This window comes from Zalophus californianus, chromosome 4 (genome assembly GCF_009762305.2).
Source record: "Zalophus californianus isolate mZalCal1 chromosome 4, mZalCal1.pri.v2, whole genome shotgun sequence".
NCBI lineage: Eukaryota > Metazoa > Chordata > Mammalia > Carnivora > Otariidae > Zalophus > Zalophus californianus.
This window is the reverse complement of record NC_045598.1, coordinates 95,133,185-95,156,832: the sequence shown is the minus strand read 5'-3', so window position 1 is coordinate 95,156,832 and position 23,648 is coordinate 95,133,185. Positions and strand designations below refer to the sequence as shown.

The 23,648-nt window shown below is 40.5% G+C and overlaps 1 protein-coding gene and 1 long non-coding RNA gene across 5 annotated transcripts in view; one reads left to right on the top strand and one right to left on the bottom strand.

The window, feature by feature from the left end:
• The first annotated feature begins 5,044 nt into the window (after nucleotides 1–5,044).
• Nucleotides 5,045–23,648, top strand: part of SLC16A1 (solute carrier family 16 member 1) — a 58,153-nt gene continuing 39,549 nt past the window's right edge. Inside the window, exon 1 of one of the 3 annotated variants that reach the window (XM_027590591.2) lies at nucleotides 5,045–5,065. The gene's annotated coding sequence lies outside the window, so the exon portion shown is untranslated. Of the gene's footprint in view, nucleotides 5,066–16,502; nucleotides 16,669–23,648 lie in introns of those variants that run through there. The other 2 variants (XM_027590466.2, XM_027590530.2) reach the window with 2 other exon arrangements.
• Nucleotides 10,249–16,329, bottom strand: LOC113920452. Of its 2 annotated transcripts, none has more exons than XR_004820006.1 (3): nucleotides 15,566–16,329; nucleotides 12,156–12,242; nucleotides 10,249–10,550 (listed from the first exon to the last, which is right to left on the bottom strand). It is a non-coding gene; the product is annotated as an uncharacterized LOC113920452 (long non-coding RNA). The 2 variants fall into 2 exon arrangements; XR_003519288.1 differs by having other exon boundaries at nucleotides 16,092–16,329.

Genomic DNA, 23,648 nt, shown 5'->3' with positions numbered 1-23,648 from the left:
AGGGTTTTCTTTTTAAAGAACAAAATTACAGGGCGCCTGGGTGGCTCAGTTGGTTAAGCGACTGCCTTCGGCTCAGGTCATGATCCTGGAGTCCCGGGATCGAGTCCCGCATCGGGCTCCCTGCTCGGCAGGGAGTCTGCTTCTCCCTCTGACCCTCCCCTCTCTCATGTTCTCTCTCTCTATCTCATTCTCTCTCTCAAATAAATAAATAAATAAATAAATAAATAAATCTTTAAAAAAAAAAAAAAGAACAAAATTACAATAATAACAATAATTTGTTCTAATCTAAATGACAGCAGTCTCTGAGCACTTAGCCTGCTTGTTTTATCACTGGGTGGCCACATTTACATGACTTTTTGTCAGAAATCTTTTCATAATCAGACATTAGGCCCAATTTGGGGTATTTGAAAGACAGGTTGGCTTGGGAAGAAGCATGCTAAAGTTAGTAGTGAGGTTTTATCAGCGTTCCTTAGGCCACATTATTCCTCAACTGCCACAAGTACAAGTCTGAAGTAATAATAAACAACTTCTTACTTTAGGGCAAAGTAACTCCTGGGAAATTCATTCATTTAGTCTATATTCAAAGAAAATCTATATTCATTGTACTGAATAAGACTTGATTGCTGCCTTATAATATATAATTTAGTGGGAGACTATTATACACTAGACTGTATGCTCCAAGGTCAGGTTTGGGGTCTGTTTCAAGAACCACTTTATACCCAAGTACAGCAGTGTCTGTCTCATGATAGGTACTCAATAAATATTAGTTGGATGTATAAATGTATGAACAGGTATGTACATGATGTTCCTTTTCGAATACGTGTGTACTACATTCTTTGACAAACACATTGTTTGTGATTACAGTTGCATAAACATTTCAGTATCAGCCAGTATCAGATTTTAGTAGGTCCTGTGGAAACAGTTGATTTTAATTTTTACTTCTTGTAATCAGTCTGTGGCCTTGAGGTTAATAGCACTGGCTGGGGAAAAAGGAAGAATGTAAGAAAGAGGGATATTTAAGTCACCATCCTGAAGTTGTATTTAGAGGTTTTATTTCAAATGGGCTATTCTGAAGACAAGTACAAAGTATGTGTGTATTCTTTTTTCCTTGGCAAATGCTAATTCAAAAATAGGAAGCAAAGCTATGTTACCATGTTATTTGAGATATCCTTTATCCTAAATTTTTTTCTCCTTATCCTAAAGTTTTCCGTTTCTTTTTTCAGACTTAAAAGAACATAGTTGCCAATTATGGCATTATAATACATAAGTAGAAAGGAAGAAAGATGAAATAAGGATCTTAGGAATAAGAAAATCCAAGTATTGTTTGGATTCTAAACACTGTCTTTGTGGCCTTGGTTACGTTTGGACTTAATTTTTTCATCTGTAAAATAGAGGGAGTTGAGTTAAATTATTTCTAAAACGTCCTCCAGTTTGAATTTTCTGTGATTTCATTTGACAAGCAAACTCTCCCCTTTGCCATCCTTGTTGTACATGGAATGCTTAATTTTTTCCAGGTTTTTTTTTTTTTTAAATCACTTACCACAGATGCTTAAAATAAAAAGCTCTCTATATAGAATGTCTGCCCTTTTTTTCCTCCAAGTAGTCATGGCACCACTTAAAAATTATAAAATATATCTAAATAAAGATATAAAGAAAATAAATACCACCCTATAACCCCACAATTGAGTTATAATCTTCTATTACTTCAGTGCCCATATTTTTATGCATATTTATTTAAAAAATAAAATTGTGATCATGTTGTACTTAGTGTTTTGAAACCTGAATTCTTTACCTAATAATACACCATAAAGATTTCCTCACATTCTTCTAAAGCATAATATTTCTTCATGCTGCATTTGCAATCCACTATTAAATACTACAATTTAACTCATCTATTATTGTTAGACATCTAGGTTATTTATACTCTGTGTGATAAATAACATTGTAGTTAACAAATTTTTACAAGGATAAGTGGTTATTTCCTAAGAACATTTTTTTATAACTAGAGATATTCCTACTAGTAATTTATGTGTGCTCCAGATACCCTGGAGGTTATAAAACAGGTTTTATAATTTACAGAAAAACCCTTGAGGTTGTAGGCTTTATAATTCAATATCCATATCTGATTGTCAATATCCATATCTGATTATTACTGAATATTTTTGTTTTGTTTTGGTCATTTACATTTCTTTTTTCTTTGGTTGTCTACTCCATTACTTTGTTCATTTTTCTACTTGTTCACTTTTTTTTGAGACACCTCAAATTCCTCATTATTTTTGATGTTGCCCTGCAGATTCAGGGAGATTCAAAGTTGTTTTTGGAGATCATAATCGCCCTAATTATGGTCCCAGACCAAAACGTCAATTAATATCTTTTTTTTTTTTACCGTTTTCCTCTGGCCTATCCACAAATCACTTTATGATTTCATTTTGCTTTTTAAATCTCAACCTATCAGTCATTTTAGGGCTCTATTCTGGAGCACCTTTTCCAACAACATTTTAATAATGAAGTATTTTGAATAAAATACTAAGACTTCATTAATTTTATGCATTGAACATTAATAAATCTTAAACACTGGTAGACCAATACTGGATAAACTGGCAGAAAGTTAGCGCATTGCAGGTATTTGATTTTAAATGTACAACTTATTATACAATGTGTATCAAAATTATGGCAGCAAAAGATTTACATTCAGGTATGTACTTATAATTCATCACATTCTGTGGGGGGACTAGCTAGGTAAATAAACAGGCAAACACCTTGGAAGTGGCCACCTTCACCAGAACTTTAAAAAAAACACAAAATAATAGCCTTCAGTGATCTTAACAAATGTGGTGCTCTTTAGAGCCTTTAGAAGAAATACTAAGTTAGAGACACTGGAAAGACACAGAACCCCCTTGCTGGGCTCTGACTTACTGGCTGAGCAGGTTATTGTTGATAGTTGATCATTCAAAAGAACAAATTATAACTCACTGGCCATGTACAGAATAACAAAGCACATCTTCACATAACTTACTGTCCCTTTACCTTTTTCTGAGCCTGTTATCTATTCTTTTCTCAATATATATTATTCTTTTTAAATTTCTGTTTTGGGTTGTTTCATGTGTATAACTCTTTTTAGAATTTGTTTTTTTAGAAAAGACAAATCTTTGTGATAACTTTTTGATTTGTTACAAACACTGTCCTTATTGACTTTAAGGATATCACTTTAAGGTCTTTTCTGGAGCATCCTGTTTTTTAACAATTTAATATTGAAATGTCTCGGTTATGATACTGAAATTAATCTAATGTACCAAAAGAACAATAAAGCTTAGAACCTGTTAAGTGAAAAAAGAGGAACAGAATAGTATATGCCATATACCATTATATATTAAAAATGTGTGTATTTTTTATATACATAGAATATATGCAGGATACAACATAACAAAATGTTACTATTAATACTGGTTTACTCTGGGAGGCGTGATGAATGGCTGGGTAACAGGAGTGCAAGATTTCCTTTTCACTGTATATTCCCTGAACCTTAAAAATTTTGTTCCATGTACAGGAACTAACAATTTAAAAATAGAATTTAATTATAAAAATCTTATTACATATAGTAGGCATTCATAAACATGGAATGAAAGAATAAATGAATAAATGAATTAAGTAAAATGAATCAATGTCTTAAACTTGCACTAAAGCCTTGTGGTGTTATGTGCCCAGACTGCAGCAAACTTTAAGGCTGTAAATGGTCAATATCTGTAAATCTTCAGAAATGGCAGAACTGTGACATAGCCAAGAAAAGAGCTTTGGTTGATAGAACAGCATTTTTATAAGTGGCTCTAGGCTAGTCCTTTAAAAATTCCTAAGTAATAAAGCCAGATTATCCTCCATCCCCCAAATCTGTGAAAGAATTACCACTCATTGGCAAAAACACCTCTTACGGTCTAGAAGAAAATGCACTAATTCTATTGTTAATAAGTCAGGTCCCAAGCTTGTCTAGTGGCAGTTTTATCAACCTTCCACTCACTGCTTAACAGTGAAATTTCATAATTGCATGAGACTAAATGGCTATTTATTTTGGAGGGGGGAGAAGGGGAAGATGGAGAGGGAGAATCTTAAGCAGGCTCCACGCCCAGCACAGAGCCCGACACAGGGGCCGATCCCATGACCCCCAAGACCTTGACCTGAGCCAAAAATCAAGAGTTGGAGGCTTAACAGACTGAGCCACCCAGGTACCCTTACTAAATGGCTTTTTATTTTTATTCTTTATTTCTTATTTATTTATTTGAGAGAGAGAGGGAGAGAGCAAGAGCAGGGGGAGGGAGAAGTAGACTCCCCACTGAGCAGGAAGCCCAAAGTGGGCCTAGATCCCAGGACATGGGCTCATGACCTGAGCCCTAAGGGCAGATGGTCAGCCAACTGAGCCACCCAGGTGCCCCTAAATGGCTTTTTAAAACAGAAATAAAGACTGAATTGGGGAAAAAACTATTGTCACTTTGTTATATTTCTAAATGGAACAATCCATTACTCTTTATTACAAGGAAGTTTCATATACAGATGGTCCCCAACCTAGGATGGTTCGACTTACACTTTTTTGACTTTACATGGTGTAAAAGCAATACATTCAGTAGAAACAGTACTTTGAATTTTGATCTTTTCCATGACTAGTGATATGCATGCGGTATGATCCTCTCTCGTGATGCTGGGCAGGAGCAGTGAGCTGCAGCTTCATCAGCCATGTGATCACGAGGGTAAACAACCCCTACACTTAACAATTATACTGTACCTGCAGAGTCATTCTGTTTCTCACTTTCAGTATTCAATAAACTGCATGAGATATGCAACACTTCATTATAAAATAGACTTGTGCTAGATGATTTTGTCCAACTGTAGGCTAACATAAGCGTTCTGAGCCCGTTTAAGGTAGATTAGAGGTATTAAATGCATTTTTGATTTATAATATTTTCAACTTACAGTAGGTTTATTGGGATGTAACCTCATCATAAGTCCAGGAAGATCTGTATCTCCCTACATTTGCTGAGGAAGCTGGTCCTGATATTTTTCTGAAAAATAATAAAAGGTAGGAACGACTTCAAATGAATATGTTTATTGTATCTCTTACTTCAGTGAAGGTAATCAAGAGTTTACACTAAGTGCAAAGTTACTTTGGCTTTGTTTACTGCCTTATGTGCTAAGATAAGCAGACCAGTAACCTATTGTGTATTTAGGTCAAACCTTATGGACAAGCATGGATCTAAAAAGTGACAGTTTCTTGGAATCAAAATGAAAAAGGGATGACAGTGGAATTCTAGCTATTCTTGTTGGGGAGATGAAGGCTGAACTGTGGAATTCACTAAAGCACACAGATTCTTAAAGAGTTTTGCCAAAAAAATAAAGACAACTGGATAAGTGGTTTTACGTTGAGCAACTCTATGTAAAATGCTTACAACAGTGTCTGGCACCGTAGATTGGCTTTGTAAATGCTAACTGCTATTTATCATCATCATTATTATAATGACACTTACCACTTCAGAATAGTCAAAAGGTTTTATTAGCCATGCTGTACCTTTATATAAAGCAATCTGTAGGATACCAAGAGAAGAAACAGTCCCTGTTTGTAAGAAGTTTATAGTGATACATTTTGAAGGAGAATAGAAAGTTAAATGGTTAAAGAAAAAAATGTTTGGTTTCTTTGAGGCAGCATCTTTTGCTAGTTTAGCTAGAGTCCTGCATCAAAGGCTGAGAAAAGTTCATAGCTCCTTCTTTCCCAAACAAGTTAAAAACAGAGATAATTAATATTTAAAATAAACAGAAACAAATTACAGTAGTAATTTATTGCTTTTCAACAATTCTGGTGTCATAAAATCTATCTAAACCAAACTCCATATAGGTCTTGAATACAAGAATCAAAATTCTCAGGGAAGTAAGGCACTTAAGTGGGAATCTATAATCTTTTTTTTCCCCCTGACAAGGGTAGAATGCAAGAGGAAAAGGCCAGGAGGAAGATTGCCTAGAGACCTGGGTACATGGAACTGTCCTTAGTCTTCATGTATGTATACTTCCATTTTTGAACACCTTTGTTTTTGGATACCTTCTAGTCTATGAAAAGAAAGGGGAAGAAAAAAACAGAAAAAAGAAAAGGAAAGGAAAGGAAAGGAAAAGAAAAGGAAGAGGAATAAAAGAACTGTACTACAGCTGTACTGGATAATTGAAAGGTGGGAAATGTTCTTCAGTGAGTTAAAACTGTCTTGCAATCTCTCTGAAAAGGAGTAGGCAAAAATCTTTTTGAAAAGAAAGCCTTAATTTCTAGTAGAGACTGTCCTGGAAAGGTTAACTTCCCAAATTGACAGGAAGGCACACCAAACCCTAACACATAATTTAAACTTCCCTCCGACATACAGTAGAAAATCTATCCTTGAGGTATTAGGTCTTTCTTATCTACCTTAAAATATACCCTGTCCCTCACACACCCCAGCTTTCTCTTCTCAGGTGGAAATTAAGGAGAAATTTAATTTGCTTTCCTAACCTGAGGAAAAGTTTTCTACATGGAGAATGTATAAATTAGATCACAACATGTTTATACGGCTATCCGATACTGTTAAGATAATTCCTGAATTCTGCAGCTTTTGTGTTAATAGTGGACAATACATGAGGGCTTTGGAATACCTGAATTTTAAAATACAAAGACTGCATACATGTTTGCCTGAGGTCCTTAATACTTGAGAGGATCCACTAAGAGCCCTTCCCACCGATTGGTAAGACTTATGAATATTTAAAAAAAAATAAAAGAGATCTAGGTCTTCCAGGGGAGATAGAGCAAGACGTAGAGTTTAATTCTCAAACCAATGCTTTTCCCAAAATAATCATGTACCCCCATAAAGGAAATAGGAAATGAAACATTACATTCAATTTGGATGAAGAGGAGGCCTTCCTAAGCAATTTATTCAAGTATAAACAATAATTATGTGAAAAGAATCTGGTTATAAATATAATTATGAAACCTTATTAATTCACATTAATCAGTGGGGAACATAAATTGCATTATGAAGAGGTTTGAATTACATAATAGAATTACTAAAACTACTCCCTTGTTAGTCTATCTGCCTCTCTTTTTTTTTTTTAAAGATTTTATTTATTTATTTGAGAGAGAGAGAATGAGAGATAGAGAGCACGAGAGGGAAGAGGGTCAGAGGGAGAAGCAGACTCCCTGCTGAGCAGGGAGCCTGATGTGGGACTCAATCCCGGGACTCCAGGATCATGACCTGAGCCGAAGGCAGTCGCTTAACCAACTGAGCCACCCAGGCGCCCTATCTGGCTCTCTTTCATCTCCAGGTTGTCCTGTACACAGCTTACTAGGTAGAAAGAAGAAGTGTTTTCTATGAAGAAGAAACAGTATGTACAAAGGCTGAATGGTCAGGGTTAGGAATTTGAAACAACCCCGCATATTCTGCCTCTTATTATCCTCCTCATCACTATCCTTCCCTATAACCTGAGGATTTTGAACAAAATAAAATGAAAATAGCCTAGACTTTAGCACAGGCTGAGTTAAGCAGACCTAGGTTTAAATCTCAGCTTTAAAGGACTTATAAGCTAAAAATAGCTTAGCAACATATCTGTAAGTTTGGGGAGATGGGATGGGATTTCCCTAAGTTCTTGGTAGAAAAACCTTTGTTTAGGTGCATGGCTGCAGTGATGAAAAGTTCTCCCCAATAACACTTGGAATCCATCTCTCTCTCACTCCACTGGATTCTGTAAGTGGGCTTGGTTGCCAACACAGCCTGAATCATGTACTTCCATGTTATGGTTGAAGCACATCTTGGCTGTTTCATGCATAATGTGGTCTCACACCTGGGTTGGTCAAAGGAATGACTAGTGGACCACAGGGGTTATACAAGATGGAGTTAGAAAGCTTCCAGATTGGGGCGCCTGGGTGGCTCAGTTGGTTAAGTGACTGCCTTCGGCTCAGGTCATGATCCCAGGGTCCTGGGATCAAGCCCTGCATTGGGCTCTTTGCTCAGGGGACAGCCTGCTTCTCCCTCTCCCTGCTGCTCCGCCTGCTTGTGCTGTCTCTCTCTGTCAAATAAATAAATAAATAAATCTTAAAAAAAAAAAAGAAGAAGGCTTCCAGATTAACTTTTCATTGGAAACAGGAGCAAAAACCCCTGTTTTTCTAGCCTGTCTGGGCCTGATAGAACATGAGATGAAGGCAGTGTATGTAGTTCTCAACTTGGATGGCTACCCTGATGAGTGTTACCTGTTTGCAATTTATGTCTTTGTGCCTCTCACTAACTTCCTGTGGCATTTAACTTTTCAATTCTGGTTCCCACTGCTGTGGCTAAGGCGAGTATACATAAAATGACATGAGATGTGTGTGCATGGTGGGGATGAGGGAGTGGTAAAAACGATGACTTCCTCAGAATAGCGTATTCTGAGCTTGGTGAGATTTACTCTACTTCTGGCCCTGAGGTACTGAGTAGACTAGCAGTCCTGGAGGTTGGTAGCATAGTACAAAGGGTATTCCCCTACTACAAGATTTTCCAGTTTCTTTCCTGCTACCAGATTGGAGGTGGTGAACAGGGGAAGGTATATTTGTAAACCTAGAAGACCTAAAGAGGGCCCTGCCAAAGCAGGATAGAGTTAAAGCCCTCAGTCTGAGACCATGAGTTTGAAGACACGAGAGAGAAAAGAACTTGTCTATAAGCAGTTAGCTTGGAATCGGAAGCTGAAGGCTGTCCATTTCAAAGGATGTAGTGGGCCGTTTCAGTCACTGTGGCCATGATGACCAAAATGGAACCATGGGCCTGAGATGAGAAAATTGTGGAATTTTGAGGAAGTTGTCAGGAGGTCCACTGGGTCTCTTAAATGTGAATCCTGATCTGCCAAAGGTGACATTAAAAGGAGAATCTCCATAGAGGGAGGAGACTGCCAAATGTTGTTGCTAAGCTCTTGTTCTGACATTAAACTTTCCCTTGGGCATGTTACACAAATTATCACCAACACCATGAGGAAGACTGGGGGGATGCGTTAGCACTTCCCTTTCGGCTTGCTCTTTTTTTTTTTTTTTAAGATTTTATTATTTTGAGAGAGAGAGAATGGGTGCCCGAGATGGGGGGGGGAGGGGCAAAGGGAGAGAATCTTTAAGCAGACTCCACGCTCAGTGCTGAGGCCCACGTAGGGCTAGATCTCACAATCCTGAGATCATGACCTGAGATGAAACCAAGAGTCAGATGCCTAACCAACTGAGCCACCCAGGTACCCTCCCTTTTTGCCTGCTTCTTAAATAGCACAGCAGAGCCCGAGCTGGAACTAGGTGCTGCAATATGTATTTCCCTCCCCTCCCTAACTGCCTGTCCATTCCTCATTTTCTAACCCCCACACAATTTTCTGTCACTGTTGTTTTCTCCTTTATGCTGATTAAAAATAAAGTATTAGTTTAAAGAATTCTATTTTCTTTTGTATTACTGAATAATGTATGATGTAGAAATGTCAAGCAAACATGTACTGTAGTTAGTGCCATAAAGGGAAGGGCTTCATGAAGCACATTTGAAACATCTGAACTCTGAGGCCTAGAAGGGTACTTTCACATACTGCTCCACTCCCTATTATCTTATACCAGGCCGATTAACTTTTCCTAGTCCTTGAAGACTTCCCAGTTTGAATCTGTGATTCAGATTAAACTTGACTAAAATTCAGGGATAAGCAGAGTAATGCACCAATAAACAGACTTACAAAACATGAGTATTTACCTTCCCTTTTGGGTCTCTAGGAAAGCCTTTTGGCCTGGCTCCTACTAGGCAACTCTGTGGCAAAGGCCATTTCCCTCATATCAGTAAGGAGGGCCCTCAACATTTTTTAACTCCTCTAAGTTCAAACCCTGAAAAGGTAAATCCACAAGTGCCCCTTCTACCTGTTCTATGTTCCAAGTTTTTTTTGTGTGTGTGAGGACCTTCTTCCTCTATGATTGGTTGATAATGAGAATGTCTTATTTAAGGAAACCATTCCACCCTACTCAAAGGGGGGTATAACCTTATTCTATGGCCGTAAAAATAATCCTATCAGAGTACAACAGGCATAACATCTGAACTAATGGTTTGTATAAAAGGTAAGCTGGGGGGAGGGAGGAGGCTTCCCTCTTATTAATACACAGCTCAAAAGTGGGGTTGGTAGCCCCTGGACCTCACTTGGGTACAGACGACATAAGATATTGTACGGCACGGGCCCTGTGGCAGATTGACGGTTCTCAGAAGTCACCACAGACTGAGTTCATGCTTTATTTCAGCCTCTCATGTTCACCAGTGCAGCAGCCTCAAGGTCCAGTTAGAACACCCAGGTCTGGCTACCCAGGCAGGGGGATACATAAAGCTAGTCATTATGCCCTAAGAGGCCTCCTTCATTGCATGCACCACTCTTCTGAGTCACATCAGGCTTGAGGTACAGCTGTTCTGGAGTTCCAACTGCTTGTTGCTGCTGCTGAGTAGGGGCTGAAAGGTCCATGTTCTCAGAAAGATCTCCCAGCATGGAATATGGGCGCCAGGACACACAGAACTTCCCAGAATACAGGTGATCTTAAAATGAAGTTTAAGAAACAGGTCTCAATACCTCCACCCCCAACTTGGTGCCTAGAAGTGCCTTATGAATACAAGAAGTGAGCACAACTATCCCAAATTCAGATAAGCAGGGAGTAGTTCCCTGTAGTGCATTTTTTGGTTTCGAAGGCAGATTTCGTGGCCAACAGCTTTTGTCAGGGTTGTTCAGCCCTACGAGGGATATAAGGAAACTAGAACAGGATTTTCCTAAGTCAAAATGGCCTTCAAACTCTAGGGAGTGATCTCCTACGGTATTAATAGTTATAAATGACAACTTCTGCTCATGTATTTTTGGCGAGAACGAAATGATGAATACTTCCTGATGGTTCCAGAAAATACTGATAATGCGACCTTAAGCAAGTTACTTAACCTTTTGTATCTGTGTCTGTCTGTAAACTGGGGATTATAGCAGTACTTAGTTCATAGCATTTTTATGAGTAGTACATGAGTTAATATGTGTAAAGTGCGTAGATCCATGCCTAACATATAGTAAGCACTCCCTAAATCCTAGCTATCATCAATTTATCATTATTATTTCCAATCTCCACCCCATCTGCCTAGAATACTAAAGATGGGAAAGAAGGGAGGGAAGGAGGGAGAAAAAGTAAAAGGAAGGAAGGAGCTTTGGGTTAGCCAGGAAGTTAGACAGGTCTGGCAAATATGTAGAACCATGCCTAGAAGGAATGTTTGCCAGGAAAGACCCTAATTAATGATACAGGTTAAAAAGAGCAGACACGAAAACTGTCTCTGTGCTGGCAGAAATAAGAATCAGGACACAAGCTTTATCAGACCAGGAATGAAGTGAGCGTATGGGAACTGTACTGCCATATACAAACAGAGCCTCAGGCAGTTTGGTTGAAACAAACTGAATGAGAGGCTAAACAGGTCAAAAGGAATACCCTTGGTACTTGTTACCAAGGTATATAACAACACATATGTATTGTTTTCTGACCTTTAAAGTCTTTAAATCTTTTAAAACTTTGAAGTCTTTAAGCATTAGCGCGAGTTTATCATAATTTTTTAGGTCCCCCCCCCAAGTTTGGGGTTTAATCTCAATTTCAGACAATTATTAAAAAACAATATAAATATCCCTCACTATCAAAGCCATTGCAAATATTAAAAAACACAGTAAACAATTAGTACACGTATAATTACAATTAGTACACGTGTAATTACAATTAGTACATGTGTGCTAGTAAATGTAGGACAGTATGATTCCTTGAAAAACACATATTTATTCACAAAAAAATTCTCAAAGACTCAAAGAAGTATATTTGGCCATCAAAACTACTAAACACACAAAAATTCAGTAGTTGGATATAATCATTTTTGACTAATCTGTCACGTTGAGGAAATTTTTATTGAGAGTAGTTTTGTTTTCTACCAAATTGCTGAGGCACTCTTCATATGTGGCAGTTTGTTTTGACTGTTTTAACCAAATCATCTCTTGCCAGCAGAGAGCCAAAGAGGCCAACTGATTAGGATGCCAAACTGCAGGCTGGTGAGATAAGGGAAGGGTCAAAACAGAGTGAGAAGTGCCAAGGAAAAATGGGGAGAGCTCAGGGCAATGCTTGAAACACATACATCTCACCAACAGAGTCAGTCTTCCTTCAACGGGTAGCAAATTCATCTTAGATCCAGACTTGGCCCTTAGGATGCAGCAAGACCACACTGATATATAACATAAAATTAGAGATGTTCTGAATGAAAGAGTTCTCTATTATTATTTTTAAAGATATTACTTTTCTAAAAAGATTATTTCTTTGAGAGAGAGAGCGCATGCACCCACACAAGCAGGAGAGGGAGGGAGAATCTCAAGCAGATTCCATGCTGAGCGCAGAGCCCAACACAGGGCTTGATCTCATGGCCAGAGCCAAAACCAAGAGTCGGACGCTTAACTGACTGCACCACCCAGGCACCCCAGGACTTTATTTTTAAGTAATCTCTACGCCCAACATGAGGCCCAAACTCACAACCCAGAGATCAATAGTCATACATTCCACCAACTGAGCCAGCCAGGTGCCCCAAGAGTTCTCTAAAGAATGTTTTTTAGCATTGACATTATCTTCTTTATGCTAGGTATTTGCTTAGCAGACTTTTTTTCATACATGGTACAAAAGCAAATTTCAAATTTCATTTTCCATATTCCCCTTTGACTTCTTATAAATTGTAAGTAGGGAAGTATTCTTAATCAATAAACTATTACTGTGTTTTTTAAAAAACCCCTTCCTGCTTTGTTTGGTGTTAGTGAAATGAGGATAATAGCATCTTCCACCACAGAAATGATGGAATAATTAAGGGAATGTAAGTGAAGTATTTGAATTCCAGAGAAAATACACTCTAACTTTATTATTTTCCTTTTCTAGATAAATGGGTAACTTACTCAGCTTAAATAGTAACTAATTGTTATGAATTTTCAAACTTGTTGCATTTGCATTTCTCATCCCAATACTAATTTCTGAGGTTAAAACTCCTACCTTAAAATCTTCAGAAATTTTGCTCACTTAACAAGCTTGCCAACAGCAGATTACCCATGCATCATCCAGTCTATCAGCCTTTAAAACAGGAAAGTGAATTTGGGGAATTCCATGCTAAAGCCGGAAGCCACTAAAGAACATCACGCCTTTTCTGGTTTTGATGTAATGATTTTGAAAGACTCCATGATGAAATGCTTTTATGTTTTTGGTTTTTTTTTAGATTTTATTTATTTATTTGACAGTGAAAGAGGGAACACAAGAAGGGGGAGTAGGAGAGGGAGAAGCAGGCTTCCCACGGAGCAGGGAGCCCGATCCCAGGATCCTGGGATGACCTGAGCCGAAGGCAGACGTTCAACTGACTGAGCCACCTAGGCGCCCCTAAAATGCTTTTATCCTAAAAACCGCACTTAGGGAGTGCCTGGGTGGCTCAGTCTGCTGAGCGACCAACTCTTGATTTTGCCTCAGGTCATGATCTCAGTGTCCTGGGATCCAGCCTGTGTCCCTCATCACAGAGCCAGCTTGTCCCTTTCCCTCTGTTCCTCCACTTCTCACCCTTGCTGGCACCTGCGCTCTTTCTCTTTCCCAAAAGATAAATAAATAAATAAAATCTTAAGGAAAATAAAAGACAGCCTTTCAAAAAAACAAACAAATCCCGAACAAAACAAAACAAAAAAAACCCCACAACTTGGTACCGTAGAAGAACCTAGAGGCTGGAGATCTGGTTCTTCTGGTCATGCCATTTATTAGATGAATAGCCTTAGAAAAGTTAGCTTCTCTGGGCCTTAATTTCTATTCTGCAAAACCGCCTCTCAGCTCTAAATTTCTGATCCTGTGCTTACTAGTTTATTTCTTCAGTGTCTCATGGATTAATCAGGAAGAAATCTAGAGAAAAGCAAGAATTTTACCTGCATCATTTCATCAGTTTTGCCAGCTCACCCATCCTATTTCTACTTTTAGGCTGAGAACCTTTCCCTTGCTTGTGATCTTTCCCTCTTATGCACTTTATGAACAAATTATAATATTAATCACAAACACTTGTAGAGTGCTTTCCAAGTTTTATCAACCCCTTCTGCAAATACTCTTATTTGATTACCACAACACCTCAGGCTGCTATGTATTATCTTCAGTTTACCTGGCTGGCCCAGAAGAGTTCACTGAATTGTCCAAAGTAACACAGATAATAAGTTATGGGAACAAGCCTTCTGATTCCAAAGTCTATACCCTTATCACAACACTACAGTTCCTGCTAGGAGCAGATCCTGATTTTGTGGAGCTTGAGGTGTATACAATTTTGGTGGACATTTTCAAGAAAAGGAATACAAAATTACAATAAAGCACTAACATGATTCTGTGAACACATTGTTAGGGCCCCTCTCAGGGCCCTGGAAGGGGTCTATTCAAGTGCTTTTAGAATTAATCTTTAGGATTCAGTCTCATGGTTTTTCATGGTTATACGATTATTTAATGCTCACTATATGCCAGACTCTTAAGTAAAATACTATTTTTATTATCATAAAAACCCTATGAGGTAGGTACTATCCCTGTTTTACAGAGCAGAGAATGAGGCTTGGAGAGTAAAATAATTTGCCTAGGGATAGAGAGCTTGTAAGTGCAAAGTAACAAAATTGGAACTGAGACCTGGCTCCTGGGTTGGTATTATAAACCTACCCCACTCTGTTCCTACATAAGCCTTCTTTTCGGGTTTCCTGGGAGTCAACTTATTCTACCACTTCCCACTACATTCTACAGTTCTGGACCTGATAAGCTCATGTCTGAACCAGTCCTGTTTTTCTCCCTAACTCAGTTCTCCTACCATCTACCATGAATGTTGCTGCTACCACCCTAACAATCCTAAAGCCCTGCAGTTCTAAATCCTGGCCACTGGGGTGGCCTGAATTGCCTTAATTCTCTGCATTTATCAAGTGAAAAGCAGTTACTGCTCATATGCAGTGCTGGGCCATAGATTATGTACTGTCTTCTGAGGTGTTGAACTATAACTGAAAACTTCCTTTGTGTGAAACAGAGGCAGAGTGGGTGAAGGGAAAGTAACATTTACATCTCAGAACCTGATCCCTCAAGCCCCCACTCCTAAAACTTAGTTCTTCATTTGCAAGACAAAACCTTAAGGCCAACCTCACAAGGCTGTGAGAATTAAGGGGAGAGAGGGCAGGGTTGGGGACAACAGCAAGTGGTCATCAAATATTGGTTGATTTCTTCTGCCTGACTCAACCCTCCAAAGAACTTGTAAACTCATTGAAGGTAGGGGCCTTCATACATTTTTGGTATCTTCCAAAAGCTAACAAAGAGACACCTCATGATTATTCAAGCTGATCACTTAAAATGATACACTTCCAGTGTCTGGACTTGCTCAAGAATTTACAATGGCTCTTAGAACAAAATCAGGCTCTGGAGTCTGACTTTGGATGTTGGTCACTTACTCTGTGACCTCTGGAAAGTTACTTAACCTCTCTGAGCCTCAAGCCCCTTATTTGTAAAATGTTAATAATAGTTACCTACCTCAGAAGGTTATGAGGATAATTCAGGTGAACTGCTAAGTATATAATCAGTCCCTCAGAACTGCTAGCTCTAATTATATCCTGTCGCGAACATTCAGTGTCCAGAAAAACTTGGCCTCTGCATTCTCGTTTCTCCATGTTTCCAACATACACACCTCCCTAGGGACCAGTCTCACCACCCTCTGACCTGCTCTTTCCCGACTTCTGTGTTTAACACTCAGCATTCATCAAATGCCACAGGGGAGGCTCTGTATTAAGAAAGTTCCATCACTTCTCTCATCAAAAGTGCCCAGGAGGTTGGTTCTACTACTGTTGCCATTTTAGAGAACAGGAAACAGGCCCCGAGGGTTTGAGTGACTTCCCCGAGTTCACCGAACTCTGCGGAGGCCACAGCCCGAGCGCTCTCACCGCCCGCCCCTTAGGCCTCTTCCCGGGCCCGAGGTGGCTCCACATCCATTCACACCCTGCCCAGTCCCTCCTCTTCCAGTCGCTTTCCTGCTCCTCCGCGCGCCCGTCGCCCCCCACACCTGAGTCAGGCCCCCGGGGGTACGCCCCATTCGTCCTTGGCGGCTTTTCCCTTTTCTCTGCCAGAGACTGAGGGGGAGGCCGGCGCCGATGTCCCGCACGCGTGTAGGTCACCGCGAACTCCTTGGACTGGGGACCAGAGGGGCGAGCTCCGCAGAGGAACACAGCAGCCCTGTGGCAAGCGCATAGCGGGGGCGCGGAGCGCGGGTCGTGCCGGGCCGCCGGTCACGTGGCGGGGAGGGGGCGCCGGCGCGCGTCAGAGCGCGGGCGGGCGCGCGCGCCTGAGAGCGTGTGGAGGCGCGAGTCGCGGTTCGGGCGTATGTATGGGGGGGGAGGGGGCGGCGGCCGGGAGGGCCGACTCCGCCCCCTGTGCGCATGCTCCGGCCCCCGGAGGATTATAAGGCAGCCCCGCGGGCCCGGCCCGACAAAGTGCTGGCGAGCTGCGACGTGACCTCCCGGCCGCGTGTGTGCCCGAGAGAGCGAACGAGGTAGCTGGCGAAGGACGCGACCTGGACCCTGGGCCCTGCGGGACTCCAGTCGTGTCACGTACACGCTTGGCGGCGCGAACAGCGCATAACGGTTAGTTGGGTAACGGCCGGCGGCGGCGCTGGGCGCGGACCCCGCGGTGCCCTTGCCGCCCTGGCGGGTGGGAGGGAGCCTCGGGAGGGGGGCGCAGACCTGGGTCTCGGGGGAGGGAGGCGGCCTGGTAGGGCCGTCGTGGCGGCGGGCAGCCGCTTAGCCCCGGAGCGCGGCGTTGGGGAAGGAGACCTTGAGGCGATGGGGACAGCGCCTCGCCCCGCCGAGCTGCGGCCCCATAGTCAGGTGCGGGCCACCGGCCTGGCGGGGGAGTTGGGTTTGGGTGCCGGTGACCTTGGGCAAGTAGCTTTTCCCGTAGCGTTCAGGAGTCTCCTCAAGAGATGCTTTTGATTTGGAAAAGGGACGACGTGGGGCTGGTTCACGGGGTGCCTCCCGGCTCTCCTGGCCGCGTTCTGCTCCGAGGGAAGGGACTCGGGCGGGAGTTATTTTGGACTCGTGGCATGCCCGCCCCAACCTCGGCCAGCCAATCCTTGCCCCACCTGGTGACTTGCGAGAGTGGTTTGGGGAGCCGCAGTCCCCGCAGCCAGGACGTGACTGCAAGGTTCGAGGGGACTTTGCGGAGGGAACAGGGCAGCTGGCCGACTCCGGGACTGGTGCTGACGGGGACTCTTTGTCATTCAACCTGTGGCTGCGGAACATCGACTGCAGCGCCCTCGCGCTCCTGGTCTTGAAGGCGGCCCTGTGGGGAGGAATCTGAAGGATAGCGTTACACTTGGTCAGATGCACTCGTTTTGTTCCAAGTACATCCTTTTTTTCCACGTGCATTTTAAGCATTTCATGTCTTTGTCACGACTGATTTGGTGTGACAAGCAGTGGCCCAAACTACTTTGTAATTATTTTCGACCAAGAAACAAACGGATTTCTACTTGAGCCGGGTTTCCAGCGTTTGTTTACGAACTAGGCGCCTGATAGCAGTAGAATGTTTACAGAGCTACTCTTTACCATAACTAGTTTTGAAATGTTTTTTTTTTCAAAAGTTATTCCGGTTTCGAAATAAAATGCGTACACGTCAGTGCCCTGATAAAACAAATGTGGGTTTAGTAACTAGTGGAGTGTCGTGATAGGGTGAACTCTGAATTGTGTGAGAGTTTGGAAGAGTATGACTAAGAATTAGGCATTAATAAACAATGTCAGTGTCGTTTACCAGAACTATGAGTGAGTTAGAGACTATGTATCTTCAGCTTTTTAGTTTGGTGTTAAGTAGTACCCATAAGTCCAAGTCTTATGCCCTGGAGTACAACTTTGCCTTCAAATTGCCATAGAAAATATCAGGAATTCATGACATCTAGCCTTTAATATAGGTAATGGGTAAGTATTATTTAAAAGTTTAACATACTTGAGTAATTTAGGGTTTAGATAAATGCTGTTCTTTAATCATATTGCAGTGATTCTTGTTAAATATGCAAGTTAATGGTCTGGAAAGCATTTTGTGAGATTTTTATAGCTGAATAGGTTTAAAGGTTTGGTTGTAAGCTTAACATAATAGGCTATAACATCCCTAAACAGATAAAAAAAGGATTAAAAAGGTCATAGGATGAAACCATTTGATAGTGTTTCAATAGTTTACATGTCTTTTTATCTTCTAATATTAATGCATATAATATAAACCCTGGAAAAGATCTTAATGACCAGCTAGTCAGATTCCCTTATTTTACAGATTAGGAAATTGAAGTTGGAGTAAGTTAAGTGACTTAACACCTTAGGTGTGAAAACTGGTTGATGTTTTTGTGGGAATTAATGTGTCTTTTGACTCCCATTTAATCAGATTGGCACTCTTGAGCTTTCTGTAAAATTGTTAATATGGATATAAATTTATACTAAAATAGATATTTTGAGTAACTGTTTCCCAGTTTATGTCCTTCATTCCCATTGTGTTTTCAATCCACTTTATAATGCATTACTGTATATAGGATTTAGGTCCCTGTAAATGCCTATATGGCCAATCTGTTTTTGTTGCAGATGAAGACTAGGAAGATGGAACTTGGATGTGAGAAAAACAGACCAGAGAGTTGTGAATATTTTTGTATTCAGCAATTTGTTATTAGCTATTAGGCACTATGAGAGACTTAGGATTCGGCAGTGAACAATGATTCTGTCCCTATCCCTCCTGGAGTTTGTAGTTTAACTGGAGAGCAGATAGACAGGTAACAGTGATTACCACAAGGACTCTTTATAAACAAATATTGAGTGTTATGATAGAGGAAGTACAGGTTCCTGTGGAACGAAATAGTGTATTCTCTACTTAGGAGAAGATACCCAACAACCTAGTATAGAAGCAATCTGGGTACACCTCTCTGAGGAATGCTACTTAACTTTTTAGACTTGAAGGTTAGGAGCTAACTAGGCCAGGAAGTGGTGGTGGAAAGAGCATTCCAGCCATGAATGCTGAAGCTACAGTCAGAGTACAGGGTACATTGGAAAAACTGCAAGAATTTACCAAAGCTAAAGCATAAGAGGGAGAAGGGAAATTAGGGAGAGATGGAAGTTGGAGAGGTAGATAATATCAGATAACGGAAGGCCTTATAAGTCATTTTAAAGAATTAGGGAAAGGACTAGGTTAAAAATTTGAGGAAGCACTCCTGCCTTGAAGCTAATCAGGCGATTTAAGGGTTGGTTTGTTTGTTTTTTATAGATTTCATATTTGACAGAGAGAGAGAGACAGCGAGAGGGAACACAAACAGGGAGTGGGAGAGGGAGAAGCAAGCTTCCCGCCAAGCGGGGAGCCTGATGTGGGGCTCGATCCCAGGACCCTGGGGTCCTGACCTGAGCCAAAGGCAGACACTTAACGACTGAGCCACCCAGGCGCCCCGGTTTAAGGGTTTTAAGTGGAGTTGAGGATCATATTTTGCATTTTAGGAACCTCACTTTGCATACAATGTGGGGAAAAGGCTGAAGGAAGGCTGTTGGGAGTGTGTGAAACCACAGTGATGGACACTAGTGGTAGGAGGGAAGAGGGGGGAAAACACAGGATTCAGTGGCGGACCAGATGTGGGAAACTGGGGCAGCCAGAGTTAACAGTATCTCCGAGGTTTCTAGCTTGAGCAAATATGATTTTGTGGGTTTATCAGATGGTATTTGTCTCCATTTAACCAGTGGGGGCAATTAAGACATTGTATGACTAGCCCAGGGCTGCTCAGGTTGTAAGTCTGGGAAATAAAACAAATCCATTCCTGTCCTCTTTGTAGTTCTATTGGTGTGATTGATAGTGACTTTTTTTTATTTATTCCCCTCTAAACAAACTATTATCGAAAAATTTCAAACACAATTGAGAGCGAGTGTTTCATCTATACCCTTTTCTACTCCCCCACAACTACTACTGGATTATTCTGAAGCAAGTTATATGTGTATAATTACTCCGTCTATGAATATTTCAGTATTTCTCTAAAAGATATTATTCAAAAAATCATAACCACATACTATTATCTCACCTGTAAAAATGAACATAACCAAATAACCAGGCAGTATTCAAATTTTCCTCAGTTGGCATTTTTTTGTTTTTTAAGTAAGCTCTACACCCATCGTGGGGCTTGAGCTCAAGACCCCGAGATCAAGAGTCACATGCTCTATTGACTGAGCCAGCCAGGCGTCGTATCCCTCAGGTTTTTCTTTTTAATTTTTTAAGATCTATATATTTACTTGAGAGAGCGAAAGCATGATTTGGAGGAACAGAGGGAGAACTCAGGCAGACTCCATGCTGAGTACAGACGGAGCCTGATGTGGCACTCTATCTTACTACCCTGTTATGGAGACCTGGGCCAAAACCAAGAGCTGGATGCTCAACCGACTGTGCCACCCAGGCACTACCACCCCCCCCCCCAAGTTGCTTTTAAATAATTGGTTTGTTTGATTTGGGATCCAAACACAGTCACATATTACATTTGGTTGATAGATCTTTTAATCTACAGTTTCCCCCTTTCTCATTCCTCATAATTTATTTGCTGAAGGAACCAGGTTATTTTTCCTGAAGTTTCCCTCATTCTGGATTTTGTTGAATATATCCCTCTGGAATAGTTTTAACATGTTTTAGTTCAACATGTCCCTTGATCCTGTAAGTTGGTAGCTAGGTTGAAGACTTCAAGCATGCTTAGATCAGTTCAGGTTTGATTTCTGAGGGTAGGGACAGTGTGGGGGAGAGGACAAGTATAATTCCTAGGTGATGACGTATATTTCCATCAGGAGGCCTATGTTTGGTTATCACTGACTCTGCTGTATTAATGGCATCGTTCCATTTTCTCATTAGTGGTTTGCAAATAGCCTTTAATTCTCTAACATTCCTTTTGTTTTGTTTTGTTTTTTAAAATTTATTTAGAGCACCTGCGTGGCTCAGTCTTTTTAAGTGTCTGCCTTTGGCTCAGATCATGATCCCAAGGTCCTGGGATCAAGTCCCGCGTCGGGCTCTCTGCTCAGCGGGGAGCCTGCTTCTCCCTCTGCTTGCTGCTACCCCTGCTGTGTTCTCTCTCTCTCTCTCTAATAAAATCTTTAAGAGAGAAAGATTTTATTTATTTATTTGAGAGAGAGTGCGGGGAGGAGCAGAGGGAGAGGGAGAAGCAATCTCCACACTGAGCAGGGAGCCCGATGTGTGACTTGATCCCAGGACCCTGGGATCATAACCTGAGCCAAAGGCAGGCGCTTAACTGACTGAGCCACCCAGGCGTCTCTTAACATTCCTTCATAATTGATTAACTAGAATACCTCTATAGAGAGAAGTAGGGTTTTTTCCCCCCCAGTTTTATTTTGAGATATAATCGACGTCACTGTGTAAGTTTAAGTTATACAGCATAATGGCTTGACTAGTATATATTGTGAAATGATTGCCACAATAAGTTTAGTTAGCATCCATCACCAGCTCATTAGATAAAGAGCAAAAAATTTTTTTTTCCTTCTGAAGAGGACTCAGAATTTACTCTTTTAACCTTCATATATATCATATACAGTGTTAACTATAGTCATCATGTTGTACCTCACATCGCTAGTACTTATCTTATAATTAGAAGTTTGTACCTTTTGACCACCTTCTTCTAAGTGGTTTTTGAATAGAAAGAGCAAGTTAAAGTTTGTGTGTTTTAATACAATGTCATATATGATTGAGATACTATCTTTTTGAGAAATGTATTTAAATGTATCAAGGTACATCCTCTTTAAAAGCCAGTATTTTGTTAAAATGTTTTAAGCACTTGATATTAACATTTCAAATGGTTTTTTAGTATTTGGAATATTTAGAATTTCTATTCCTACATTGATACGGTTTCTTTTGGTCTTCTCTGCTCTTTTCTGAAGAGCTTATTTGTTCCCATACCTTTTGGGGAATTTCTGGTAGAATCACTACCAAATCTAAATCTCAGGCTGTAACCAGAATACAGATTTTATTATTTTTTTTTTTAAGATTTTATTTACTTATTCATGAGAGACAGAGAGAGAGGCAGAGGGAGAAGCAGGCTCCCCGCCTAGCAGGGAGCCTGATGCGGGACTCGATCCCAGGACGCTGGGATCATGACCTGAGCTGAAGGCAGACACTTAACCATCTGAGTCACCCAGGCGCCCCAGAATACAGATTTTAAATTCCTTAAGTACAGAGATTGATTACTATTATCAGTGATGTGCTTTTCTAATTATCTCTTGGGCATTTCAAACTTCAAATGTTGCCTAAGGTTCATTATTTCTGCCTGTTTTCAACTTCCCTTCATCCCCAAACCTTGTCTTTTCTTCTGACTACATTCTTTCAAGCAGTTAGGCTTAAAACCTCTGAGTCAGTCATCTAAATACTTCCCTAGTGGGCCCCCTGCCCTCCCAAATGCAATTATGTGCCAAACGCTTCTCTTCTTTGTTATATCTCGCGTCCATTCTCTCCCCCCAACCCCACCCCACTTTTCATTTTATCATTACTCCCTAGTTTCAGCTGTTGCCATGATTGTTGCAGTGGTGGCTTTGTACCATCATTGCCATTCACCCTTTTCCAATCTGTTCTATAATGTGCTACCAGTTCTGATCATGTCATTTCTCTAATCAAAATCTTCTAATGGCTTTCTAGTGCCTACCAAATTTAGTATTTGTCTGGATAGATTTTAGTCTTCAATATATGACTCCAGGTTACCCTTCTGAGTTGTATGTTATTCTTTAACTTGCACTGACAAACTGAAATTTTTCTCCGTGCTTTTTTCCCTGTAATTTTTTTTTTCTTTTTTCCTGGTCCTAGGATCCATTTTATAATGGATCTGTGTGCCAAGATTAGTATAGTTGAGATGTTTGAGCCCTCATATCCTATAAAGAAGTGATAAAACAGTAATAATGATCTTAAGGAAATGGTGATTTCTCTTCTGGGATCACAGTACACACAATCACAGCACGAGCTCACATCTACCAACAGGGAGACTTGGCTGCAAGGGCTAAGCTATTGAGGAGTACAACTGACCATTTATGCAGAAGAAGCAGGATCCAGCTCTGTTGGTTGTCCATACTATTCCATTACTACTCACAGCTCATAATACTGTTTAATCTAATTTGATTACAATGACTTAGCCTTCATATAAAAGAAATTACTCAAAATGTACAAGCATTGTAAGCTGCATATTTATTTGATCATTTGTTGAAAAATATTTCTTCCCTTTGCTTTGCTCTTACTATGTAAATCACCAAAGATTATTGAGTGAATGAAAGCTTGATAATGCTGCTCTAGTGTGTTAAACTGTTTTGGATAGTAAAGGGGCTTTTTTTTTTTTAATTAAGTTTTTATTTTAAATCTAATACATTTAACATACAGTGTTACGTTAGTTTCAGAAATACAGTATAGTGATTGAACAATTCTGTACATTACTCAGTGTTCATCATGGTAAGTGTACTTCTAACAAAGCTTTTTAAAATTGCCTTATATAGTTTTGAGACTCAAAGCTTTTACTTGATTAACTTTCTCTTCTATTCCCCTGTCAGGGGTTTTTAACCTGTGATCTGCAGATTGGTCTTCCATG